Below are 11482 nucleotides of genomic sequence, written 5' to 3'. Positions count from 1 at the left end.
AATTATATTAAATTCTCATTATTTTTCGATTACTAAAATTTTTAATTTTAAATAAAAAATACTCAATTATTATAAAAGTTATATAAATTTTAATTAATTTTATTCTCAAAATCTCATAATTTTAATTTAATTTTTTTAATAAATAATTTTTTAAAAATAAAATTATAATTAAATATAATAATTTACAAATAAGTCATTATTTAATTTAAAAATTTAGATTTTACATTTTCAATCTTCTCTTCAACTTCCTTCGTGAAGTAGAATGGCGCTGCAACCTGGGAACCCACCAGTGGCTTTATCAAAGTTAACTGTGACGCCAGTGTACTTCCTAATCTTTAGCAATCGGGGTTTGGCTGTGCTATCAGAGGCAAGAAGGGGAATTGGGTCAAAACTCAAAAGTTGTCCTGGTTTGTTGCCAAGCAGGACGGTGCTCTGGTGCGAGCCTTTTGCCATATGTTTGAAGCAGATTTGTTGGATGCCTTCCTTATAGTTCAGAACCTTCATATATGTTTCAATTTGAGGACAATGACTTAATTAGTGTAAAAAATTTGAGAGATTATGGCTAGAAATTGGGATGCTTAGTTCATGGTTGTGCTACACGAGGCGAACTCTGTTCCAAACATGATGGCCAATTTGGGAGCTCGATGGTGTGCCAATTACGTTGAATGGCTGGAACCATTGAGGGATGTTTGTGTTTTGCTTTCGAAAGATGCTCTAGTTTAGTTTGGCTTTGTTTTTTTTTTTTTCCTTCTTTTTCAAATACCAAAAAAGAGTTGAGTATCATAATTTAACGATTAAGATTTACTCAATTTACTTTTATAATTCAATGGCTAAAATTTATTCTGTTTCATTTTTGTAATTAACTTCTCTTATTTGTTAGGTAGGTGTGGTCACTGATCGAATAAAATTACAATCTGATCTGCACTTCAAAAATATTAGATGGAATTGGATGTTTCTGTTTTTAATCTCTAACTTCAATTTGATTTGATGCTACCATTTTCATATTGGATCAAATATGTTACTTTTTTTTTTTCAATTGCCAGCACAACCTACTGACAAATGAATAACCCAAACCTAGAAAACCCACTAACACACTACAACAATTACAACCACCCTAATCCACTAACAAAGAAGCAAACCAGAAAACAAAACTCAACATAGTAGCAGCCAACAGGAAGTAGATGAAGAAGATGCAAAACAATGCGGGAGCATATCTATCACGGAGAAGCATCGATGAGGGAGGAAAATCCAAGATTGCATTGGAGAAGATGAAGGCAATAAACGACTTGCCACCGCCACCTACCTCAACTCCCACCACACAACCTTCCTCGTCCTCCTTAAAGTTTCCTACACTAAAGCAGATACAGATGAGTACACAAAAGCAGATTGCAAAATAGAGTAGAAGTAGATAGGTTAAAAGGAAGTGTCGGATACGGAAGAGATATTGGATGAGAAGGGTTCTACGAGTCAGCTTGGGGGGAAAGAAGAATGTGATGACTGGTGAGTAGTAACATAATGGAGGCGTTGAGACAAACTAGAGTTTGAGGAGAGAAAAGCTAAAAAAAGGAGGTTGAGGCATAATGATGGCGCCATTGGTCATCGACCGTGATGGCTGAGCCGAATATGAAAAGCCAACAAGGAGAGAAAAGTGAAGAAAGAATTAAGTTAAAGTGCCAGTAACAAATGAAAGAAAATAAAGTAGATTTTTTTTAATCTTATTATATTTTGATTGGATCTATCAGATCTGTTGGATCATATTTGCAAATATGTAAAAAATAAAATCCAATATCTAATCCTACTAATTTGTTGACTCGATAAAATTCATAAAATTCTTATTCGATATGTGGATTTTTCGGATCAAATATGGATTTGTACACCACTACTGTTCATAGGAAATGGCAAAGAAGAAGATAGCATTTAGAAAGAACATATCAACATAATTCAGAAGACAAAAAATACTTGTTCATTAAAGGTGGTTGAAATTAAAATGAGATCTCCACTTCATATCGTCTCGTTAAATGGATTTTTTATTTACTGAAATAAATAATTTATAAAATAATTACAAAAACATGTTGCATGTTTTATCCCGTTTACAGTATAAACAAAATAAATTTACACATATCTCGTTTATACTATAAATAAGATAAGACAGACTAAATGACACGTATATATTTCGTTTACACTCTAAACGAGATAAGAGTGGGCACGGTCTATATATACATGTCGTTCATAGCGACATTTTGGGCTCCATTTCCAACCTTTGGACCACTATCTCCTCTCTTCTATCTTTTTCTGACTATATTATTGAGTAACACTAAGATAGCGCGCACAAATGCACGTGATCTAGACATCAATCGACTGAACGTGACATGATACGTCACCGGAGCAGCCGACTTTGCAGTTAGTTTTGTTATCTTCATGTTTATGTTATCGCATATATGTATAGCCATTGTTAGGATACTTGCCAAGAACTAGAATATAATTTATGGTTTAGGTGACTAAATATATCGTTAGCAATGGTTTACTGATATGGTATGATTTTAGGAATGTGGCTCTGATTTTTTTTTTTTTGTAACTAAGTTATTAAGCACATAGTTATTAATTTAGATATTAAATGTTGTGATAGATGTTTTTCTTGAAGTTAATTTAATAATTATATATTTATTAATTTAATAATTTAGTTATTAACTATCCAAATATAAGTTATTTCTTAAGTAAACAATTATGTGATTTTGTTTTTATCTAAAGTAATTTATTGAGTAAAAGTTTGTTAATTAGATTTTTAATTACGTTAGAAAATATTTTTATTTTAATTAATATATTGAAGAGATTTTTATTAATGAACTTAGTAATTATTAGGGTAAAGTATATTTTTTGTCCTTAAAGTTTGACAAAAGTTTCAAAAATATCCCTAAGTTTTATTTTGTTTCAATTTTGTCCCAAAAGTTTTCGATTTGCATCAAATATATGCTTGACGGCTAAATTTTCAAAAAATTTAAGATCAATCTAACAATAATGCATGAAAATTATGCTTGATTTGCTTGTGTGTTAAGCGGTTGTTCTTATGAAATTCTTGTTGAATCGGTCCCAAATTGTTTGAAAAATTAGCCATCAGGAGTATATTTGATGCAAATAAAAAATTTTTAGGACAAAATTAAAACAAAATAAAACTTAAGGGTATTTTTGAAACTTTTGTCAAACTTCAGGGACAAAAGGTATACTTTACCCTAATTATTAACATAAAAAGTTTTATTTAAATAAATTCAATTATTATATATTTGTAAATTTCTGTTAAATAAAGGTATATAATAGTTAAATCGGTTTGTTATGTCAATGCTCATTGGGAGTTTATTTTTCTAATTCGGATTATTTATTTATTGTCAGAGGCCTCGCCTAGTTCTTCCTCGGCGAGTGAGTCACATACTTCCACCATCGGACGCCATCATCCCGTATTTGAGGGAGGTTGGCTTCGGTGGCACGGTGTCTCTCAGGGACTTCGTCTATAAAAACTCCATGATCACAGTATTCGTGGAGCGCTGATGTCCGAAGACCCACACGTTTCACCTGCCATGGGGTGATGCACCATCATCCTGTAGGACGTTGTATACTACCTCGGGTTACGTGCACACGGGGAGCTAGTGGGGTGCTTGGTATGCGAAATTGTAATCCTGAGGTTGTAAAATTTGTTGTTCGTTCTCTTCCTGGCATGGCACCAATAACTGGCAATACCATGGTCTAAGCATAACTTCACAACTTCGCACAACTAACCAGCAAGTGCACTGGGTCATCCAAGTAATAAACCTTACGTGAGTAAGGGTCGATCTCACGGAGATTGTCGGCTTGAAGCAAGCTATGGTCACCTTGCAAATCTCAGTCAGGCGGATATCAAATAGTTATGGAGTTTTCGAATATTAATAATAAATAAACAGAAAATAAAGATAGAAACACTTATGTAATTCATTGGTGAGAATTTCAGATAAGCGTATAGAGATGCTTTCGTTCTTCTGAACTTCTGCTTTCCTGCTGTCTTCATCCAATCAGTCTTACTCCTTTCCATGGCAAGCTTCATGTAAGGGCATCACTGTTGTCAATGGCTACATCCCATCCTCTTGTGAAAAAGGTCCAAATGCTCTGTCACAGCACGGCTAATCATCTGAGGTTCTCGATCATACTGGAATAGGATTCACCCTCCTTTTGCGTTTGTCACTACGCCCAGCACTCGCGAGTTTGAAGCTCGTCACAGTCATTCAATCCCTGAATCCTACTCGGAATACCACAGACAAGGTTTAGACTTTTCGGACTCTCATGAATGCGCCATCAATCTAGCTTATACCACGAAGATTCTGATTAAGAGATCCAAGAGATACTCATTCAATCTAAGGTGGAACGGAAGTGGTTGTCAGGCACGCGTTCGTAGGGGAATGATGATGATTGTCACGTTCATCACATTCATATTGAAGTGCGAATGAATAACTTAGAATTGGAATAAGTTGAATTGAATAGAGAAACAATAGTACTTTGCATTAATTCATGAGGAACAGCAGAGCTCCACACCTTAATCTAGGAGTGTAGAAACTCTACCGTTGAAAATACATAAGTGATGAAGGTTCAGGTATTGCCGAGAGGCTAGCCCCCAAAATGTGATCACAGGATCAAAAATACAATCCAGGATGCCAAATACAATAATAAAAAGTCCTATTTATACTAAACTAGTTACTAGGGTTTACAGAAGTAAGTAATTGATGCATAAATCCACTTCCGGGGCCCACTTGGTGTGTGCTTGGACTGAGCTTGAAGTTTTCACGGGGAGAGGTCATTCTTGGAGTTGAACGCCAGTTTGTAACGTATTTCTGGCGTTCAACTCTGGCTTGTAACGTGTTTCTGGCGTTTAACTCCAAACTGCAGCGTAGAACTGGCGTTCAACGCCCTTTTGCGTCGTCTAAACTTGGCCAACGTATGGACTATTATATATTGTTGGAAAGCCCTGGATGTCTACTTTCCAACGCAATTAGAAGTGCGCCATTTTGAGTTTTGTAGCTCCAGAAAACCCACTTTGAGTGCAGGGAGGTCAGAATCCAACAGCATCAGCAATCCTTCTTCAACCTCTGAATCTGATTTTTGCTCAAGTCCCTCAATTTCAGCCAGAAAATACCTGAAATCATAGAAAAACACACAAAATCATAGTAAAGTCCAGAAATCTGAATTTAACATAAAAAATAATGAAAACATCCCTAAAAGTAACTAGATTCTACTAAAAACATACTAAAAATAATGCCAAAAAGCGTATAAATTATCCGCTCATCACATCACCAAACTTAAATTGTTGCTTGTCCCCAAGTAACTGAAAATCAAATAGGATAAAAAGAAGAGAATATACTATAAATTCCAAACTATCAATGAAACATAGCTCCAATCAGATGAGCGGGACTTGTAGCTTTTTGCCTCTTGAATAGTTTTGGCATTTCACTTTTTCCATTGAGGTTCAGAATGATTGGCATCTATAGGAACTCAGAGTTCAGATAGTGTTATTGATTCTCCTAGTTCAGTATGTTGATTCTTGAACACAGCTACTTTATGAGTCTTGGCCGTGGCCCTAAGCACTTTGTTTTCCAGTATTACCACCGGATACATAAATGCCACAGACACATAACTGGGTGAACCTTTTCAGATTGTGACTCAGCTTTGCTAAAGTCCCCAATTAGAGGTTTCCAGGGTTCTTAAGCACACTCTTCTTTTGCTTTGGACCTTGACTTTAACCGCTCAGTCTCAAGTTTTCACTTGACACCTTCACGCCACAAGCACATGGTTAGGGACAGCTTGGTTTAGCCGCTTAGGCCAGGATTTTATTCCTTTAGGCCCTCCTATCCACTGATGCTCAAAGCCTTGGGATCCTTTTTATTTACCCTTGCCTTTTGGTTTTAAGGGTTATTGGCTTTTTGCTCTTGCCTTTTGGTTTTAAGAGCTTTGGCTTTTTCTACTTGCTTTTTCTCTTTTTTTTTTTTTGCTATTTTTTTTTCTGCAAGCTTTGTTCTTTGCTATTTTTTCTTGCTTCAAGAATCATTTTTATGATTTTTCAAATTATCAAATAACATGTCTCCTTGTCATCATTCTTTCAAGAGCCAACATATTTAACATTCATAAACAACAACTTCAAAAGACATATGTACTGTTCAAGCATTCATTCAGAAAACAAAAAGTATTGTCACCACATCAATATAATTAAACTAAGTTCAAGGATAAATTCGAAACTCATGTACTTCTTGTTCTTTTGAATTAAAAACATTTTTCATTTAAGAGAAGTGATGGATTCATAGGACATTCATAACTTTAAGACAAAGTTACTAAATACTAATGATCATGTAATAAGACACAAACATGGATAAGCACTTAACATAAAGAAAACGAAAAACAGAGAATGTAAGAACAAGGAATGAGTCCACCTTAGTGATGGTGGCGTTTTCTCCTTGAGGACCCAATGATGTCCTTGAGCTCTTCTATGTCTTTTCCTTGTCTTTGTTGCTCCTCCCTCATTACTTTTTGATCTTCTCTAATTTCATGGAGGATGATGGAGTGCTCTTGATGTTCCACCCTTAGTTGTTCCCAATAATTGTGTGGGGGAAAATGTATCCCCTGAGGTATCTCAGGGATCTCTTGATTTGCAGTCAAATGTTCTACCACTGAGCTATAGATCCTTTACATGAATCTCTCCATCTCCCATGACTTGGAGGTGGAAGGTTTTATCTTCCCTTTTCTCTTCTCTCTTTTTTTTTTTGAGGTTTCTCTGGCCTTAGGTGCCATCAATGGTTATGGAAAAGCAAAATAAGCAATGCTTTTACCACACCAAACTTAGAATGTTGCTCGCCCTCGAGCAGGAGAAGAAAGAATAGATGAAAAAGAAGATGTGGAAGAAACTATGATTATGAGGAGGGAAGGTGGGGATCCTGTGGGATCCACAGATCCTGAGATGATCCTGTGAGGTTCACAGATCTTGAGGTGTTAAGGATTTACATCCCTGCACCAATTAAGCATGTAAAATGCCTTTGCATGCAATTCTGGCGTTTAAACGCCGAACTGATGCTTGTTCTGGGCGTTCAACGCCCAGATGCAGCATATTTCTGGCGTTGAACGCCAGCTTCATGCTTGTTTCTGGCGTTCAGCGCCAGCTCCATGCTCTGTTCTGGCGTTGAACGCCAGACAGATGCTCCTTACTGGCGTTTGAACGCCAGTGAACTCCTCCTCCAGGGTGTGCTGTTTTTAATGCTATTTTTTTATTTTTCTTCAATTTTTTCAGTTGTTTTTGTGACTCCACATGATCATGAACCTATGAAGACATATAACTAATAAAAATATAATTAAATAAAAATTGGGTTGCCTCCCAACAAGTGCTTCTTTAATGTCAATAGCTTGACAGTGGGCTCTCATGGAGCCTCACAGATGTTCAGAGCATTGTTGAGACTCCCCAACACCAAACTTAGAGTTTGGATATGGGAGTTCAACACCAAACTTAGAGTTTGGTTGTGGCCTCCCAACACCAAACTTAGAGTTTGACTGTGGGGGCTCTGGTTGACTCTGTACTGAGAGAAGCTTACTGTGCCTCTTTTTCATGTTTACAGAAGGATGTCCTTGAGTTTTAAACTCAAGGGAGTCCTCATTCAATTGAAGGACTAATTCACCTCTGTTAACATCAATCACAGCTCTTGCTGTGGCTAGGAAGGGTCTTCCAAGGATGATGGATTCATCCTCATCCTTCCCAGTGTCTAGGATTATGAAATCAGCAGGGATGTAAAGGCCTTCAACCTTTACTAACATGTCCTCTACTTGTCCATAAGCCTATTTTTTGGAATTGTCTACCATCTCTAATAAGATTTTTGCAGCTTGTACCTAAAGGATTCCCAGTTTCTCCATTACAGAGAGTGGTATGAGGTTTATTCCTGACCCCAGGTCACATAGAGCCTTCTCAAAGGTCATGGTGCCTATGGTACAGGGTATTAGGAACTTTTCAGGATCCTGTTTCTTCTGAGGCAATCTCAGTTGATCCAATGCATTTAGTTCATTGGTGAACAGGGGAGGTTCATCTCGCCAAGTCTCATTACCAAATAAATTGGCATTCAGCTTCATGATTGCACCAAGGAACTTGGCAACTTGTTCGTCAGTGACATCCTCATTCTCTTCAGAAGAAGAATACTCATCAGAACTCATGAATGGCATAAGGAGGTTCAATGGAATCTCTATGGTCTCTAGATGAGTCTCAGATTCTTTTGGTTCCTCAGAGGGAAACTCCTTATTGATCACTGGACGTCCCAGGAGGTCTTCCTCCTTGGGATTCACGTCCTCTCCTTCCTCCTTGAATTTGGCCATGATGGTTATTTTAATGGCCTTGCACTCTCCTTTTGGATTTTCTTCTGTATTGCTTGGGAGAGTACTAGGAGGGATTTCAGTGATCCTTTTACTCAGCTGGCCCACTTGTGCTTCCAAATTTCTAATGGAGGACCTTGTTTCATTCATGAAACTCACAGTGGCCTAAGATAGATCAGAGACTAAGTTTGCTAAATTAGAGGTATTTTGTTCAGAATTCTCTGTCTGTTGCTGAGTGGATGATGGAAAAGGCTTGCTATTGCTAAACCTGTTTCTTCCAACATTATTAAAGCCTTGTTGAGGCTTTTGTTGATCCTTCCATGAGAGAGTTGGGTGATTTCTCCATGAGGGATTATAGGTGTTTCCATATGGTTCACCCATGTAATTTACCTCTGCTATTGCAGGGTTCTCAGGATCATAAGCTTCTTCTTCAGAAGATGCCTCTTGAGTGCTGTTGGATGCAGCTTGCATTCCATTCAGACTCTAAGAAATCATATTGACTTGCTGAGTCAATATTTTATTCTGGGCCAATATGGCATTCAGAGTATCAATTTCAAGAACTCCCTTCTTCTGAGGTGTCCCATTACTCACAGGATTCCTCTCAAAAGTGTACATGAACTGGTTACTAACAACCATGTCAATGAGTTCTTGAGCTTCTGCAGGCGTTTTCTTTAGGTGAATGGATCCACCTGCAGAAGTATCCAATGACATCTTAGCTAATTCAGACAGACCATCATAGAATATATCCAGGATGGTCCATTCTGAAAGCATGTCAGAAGGACACTTTTTGGTCAGTTGCTTGTATCTCTCCCAAGCTTCATAGAGGGATTCACCTTCTTTCTGTCTGAAGGTTTGAACATCCACTCTAAGCTTGCTCAGCTTTTGAGGAGGAAAGAACTTGGCTAAGAAAGCCGTGACCAGCTGACGTTGGGATTTTTGCTAGTAAAGAATGTCATAAAAACAGTCGCATTGTAGATATAGTCTCTAAACCGACAAAAATCCCTTCGTACAAACATTTTTGGTTGTCACAAGTAACAAACCCCTTTGAAATTGATAACCGAGTATTTAAACCTCGGGTCATCTTCTCAAGGAATTACAGGGAGGTATGTTCTTATTATTGGTTATGAGTTTGTAAATTGGAGAAATTTGGAGTTTGGGCAATGGGCACAAATATATTTAAATGACAAGTAAAATAAATAAATAACTGTAAACTAAACTCTTGGCAAGGTATTATGACTGGAAGTCCTATCCTGGTTATCCTTATCAATTGTAATGAGAATTGGATTTTTTTCCCACTTGTTAACCTCTAACTATGAAGGTAAGTTAAGTGGATGAATTAATTCTTATTCCTCAGGTCCTAGTCTTTCCTTGAGAAAGGCTAGAGTTATTGAAACTTGAATTAATGAGATGAAGAAATCCAATTTTCAATCAACAATGAGTTTGATAACTCAAGTGTCTCCAATGGCTCAACCAAAGCCAAAAGGGAAGAGAATCTACTTGAATGAAAATAACTTGGATAAACACAGAGCATTAACAAATTAAAAAGAGCAATCATAAGTCTGAAATACCTTAAATTATATTAAATAAAATATTTAAATCATAACATGGAAAAGTTCATAAATTAAATTGGAAAAATAAATAAAAATAAAGAACTTGGGATTGAGAGTCACTCCTAAAACTAAGAGAAATCCTAAATCCTAATCCTAAGAGAGAGGAGAGAACCTCTCTCTCTAAAAACTACATCTACTCCTAAAATTGTAAAAATGAAAGCCTTCCTATGAATGGGTGCAGTTCCCCACTTTATAGCCTCTAATCTGTGTTTTCTGGGCCGCAAACTGGGTCAGAAACAGTCCAGAATTCGCTGGTTTCGAATTTTTCCACGCTGGATTTCCGTCACTGCGATGCGGCCGCATGGATCACGCGGTCGCGTCGCCTAGCGTCATGGAAACTATAAGATATTATATATCAAATCGAAGCCCCGGACGTTAGCTTTCCAACGCAACTGGAACCGCGTCGTTTGGACCTCTATAGCTAAAGTTATAGCCGTTTGAGTGCAGAGAGGTCAGGCTGGACAGCTTAGCAATTTCTCCAACTTCTTGTATTCCTTCCACTTTTGCATGCTTTCTTCCCATCCTCCAAGCCATTCCTGCCTTATAATATCTGAAAACACTTAACACACATATCAAGGCATCTAATGGTAATAAGAGAGGATTAATAATAAGCAAATATAAGATCAAAGAAGCATGTTTTCAATCATAGCACATAATTAGGAAGGCAAATGTAAAATCATGCAAATAGTATGAATAAGTGGGTAAAGAGTTGATAAAATCCACTTAATTGAGCACAAGATAAACCATGAAATAGTGGTTTATCACCAGCTTATCCCAAGAGTTCAGGCTATCTTTGGGTTGAGAGTCCAACCACACTCTAGCTCTGTCTCTCACAGCAAAATGGAAAAGCATGAGCCTGTAGACTTCAGGATCTACTCCATTAGTCTTAACAGTATCACAGATCTGCAAGAATTCAGTTAAGAACTGAAAGTGATCTTCAGATGGAAGTCCATGAAACTTGCAGTTTTGTTGCATCAGAGAAACTAATTGAGGTTTAAGCTCAAAATTGTTTGCTCCAATGGTAGGGATGGAGATGCTTCTTCCATGTAAATTGGAATTAGGTGCAGTAAAGTCACCAAGCATCCTCCTTGCATTATTATTATTTTCGGCTGCCATCTCCTCTCCCTGTTCGAAAATTTCTGTAAGGTTATCTCTGGATTGTTGTATTTTAGCTTCTCTTAGTTTCCTCTTCAGAGTCCTTTTAGGTTCAGGGTCTGCTTCAACAAGAATGTTCTTGTCCTTGCTCCTGCTCATATGAAAAAAAGGGAACAGAAAAATAATAATAATAGGGATCCTTTTTGCCCAAGTATAGAGGTTCCCCTGTGTGAGTAGAAGAAGAAAAGAATGTAATGTAAAGAAGGGAAGAAGAGAAAATTCGAACACAGATGGAAGAGGGGGTTCGAATTTGGGTGAGATAAAGTGTTAGTAGATGAATAAATAAATAGAAGGGGATGAAAGAGAGAGAGGATTTTCGAAAATAAAATTTTGAAAAAGGGGTTAGTAATTTTCGAAAATTA

General features: G+C 37.1%; 1 non-coding gene across 1 annotated transcript; it reads left to right on the top strand.

The window, feature by feature from the left end:
• The first annotated feature begins 9120 nt into the window (after positions 1 to 9120).
• On the top strand, positions 9121 to 9228 carry LOC112745351 (small nucleolar RNA R71). Its single transcript, XR_003173285.1, has one exon. It is a non-coding gene; the product is annotated as a small nucleolar RNA R71 (small nucleolar RNA).
• Positions 9229 to 11482: the final 2254 nt, after the last annotated feature.

This window comes from Arachis hypogaea, chromosome 14 (assembly GCF_003086295.3).
Source record: "Arachis hypogaea cultivar Tifrunner chromosome 14, arahy.Tifrunner.gnm2.J5K5, whole genome shotgun sequence".
Lineage (NCBI taxonomy): Eukaryota > Viridiplantae > Streptophyta > Magnoliopsida > Fabales > Fabaceae > Arachis > Arachis hypogaea.
Note: the sequence above shows the minus strand (reverse complement) of the source record. Positions and strands in the feature narration are given on the sequence as shown.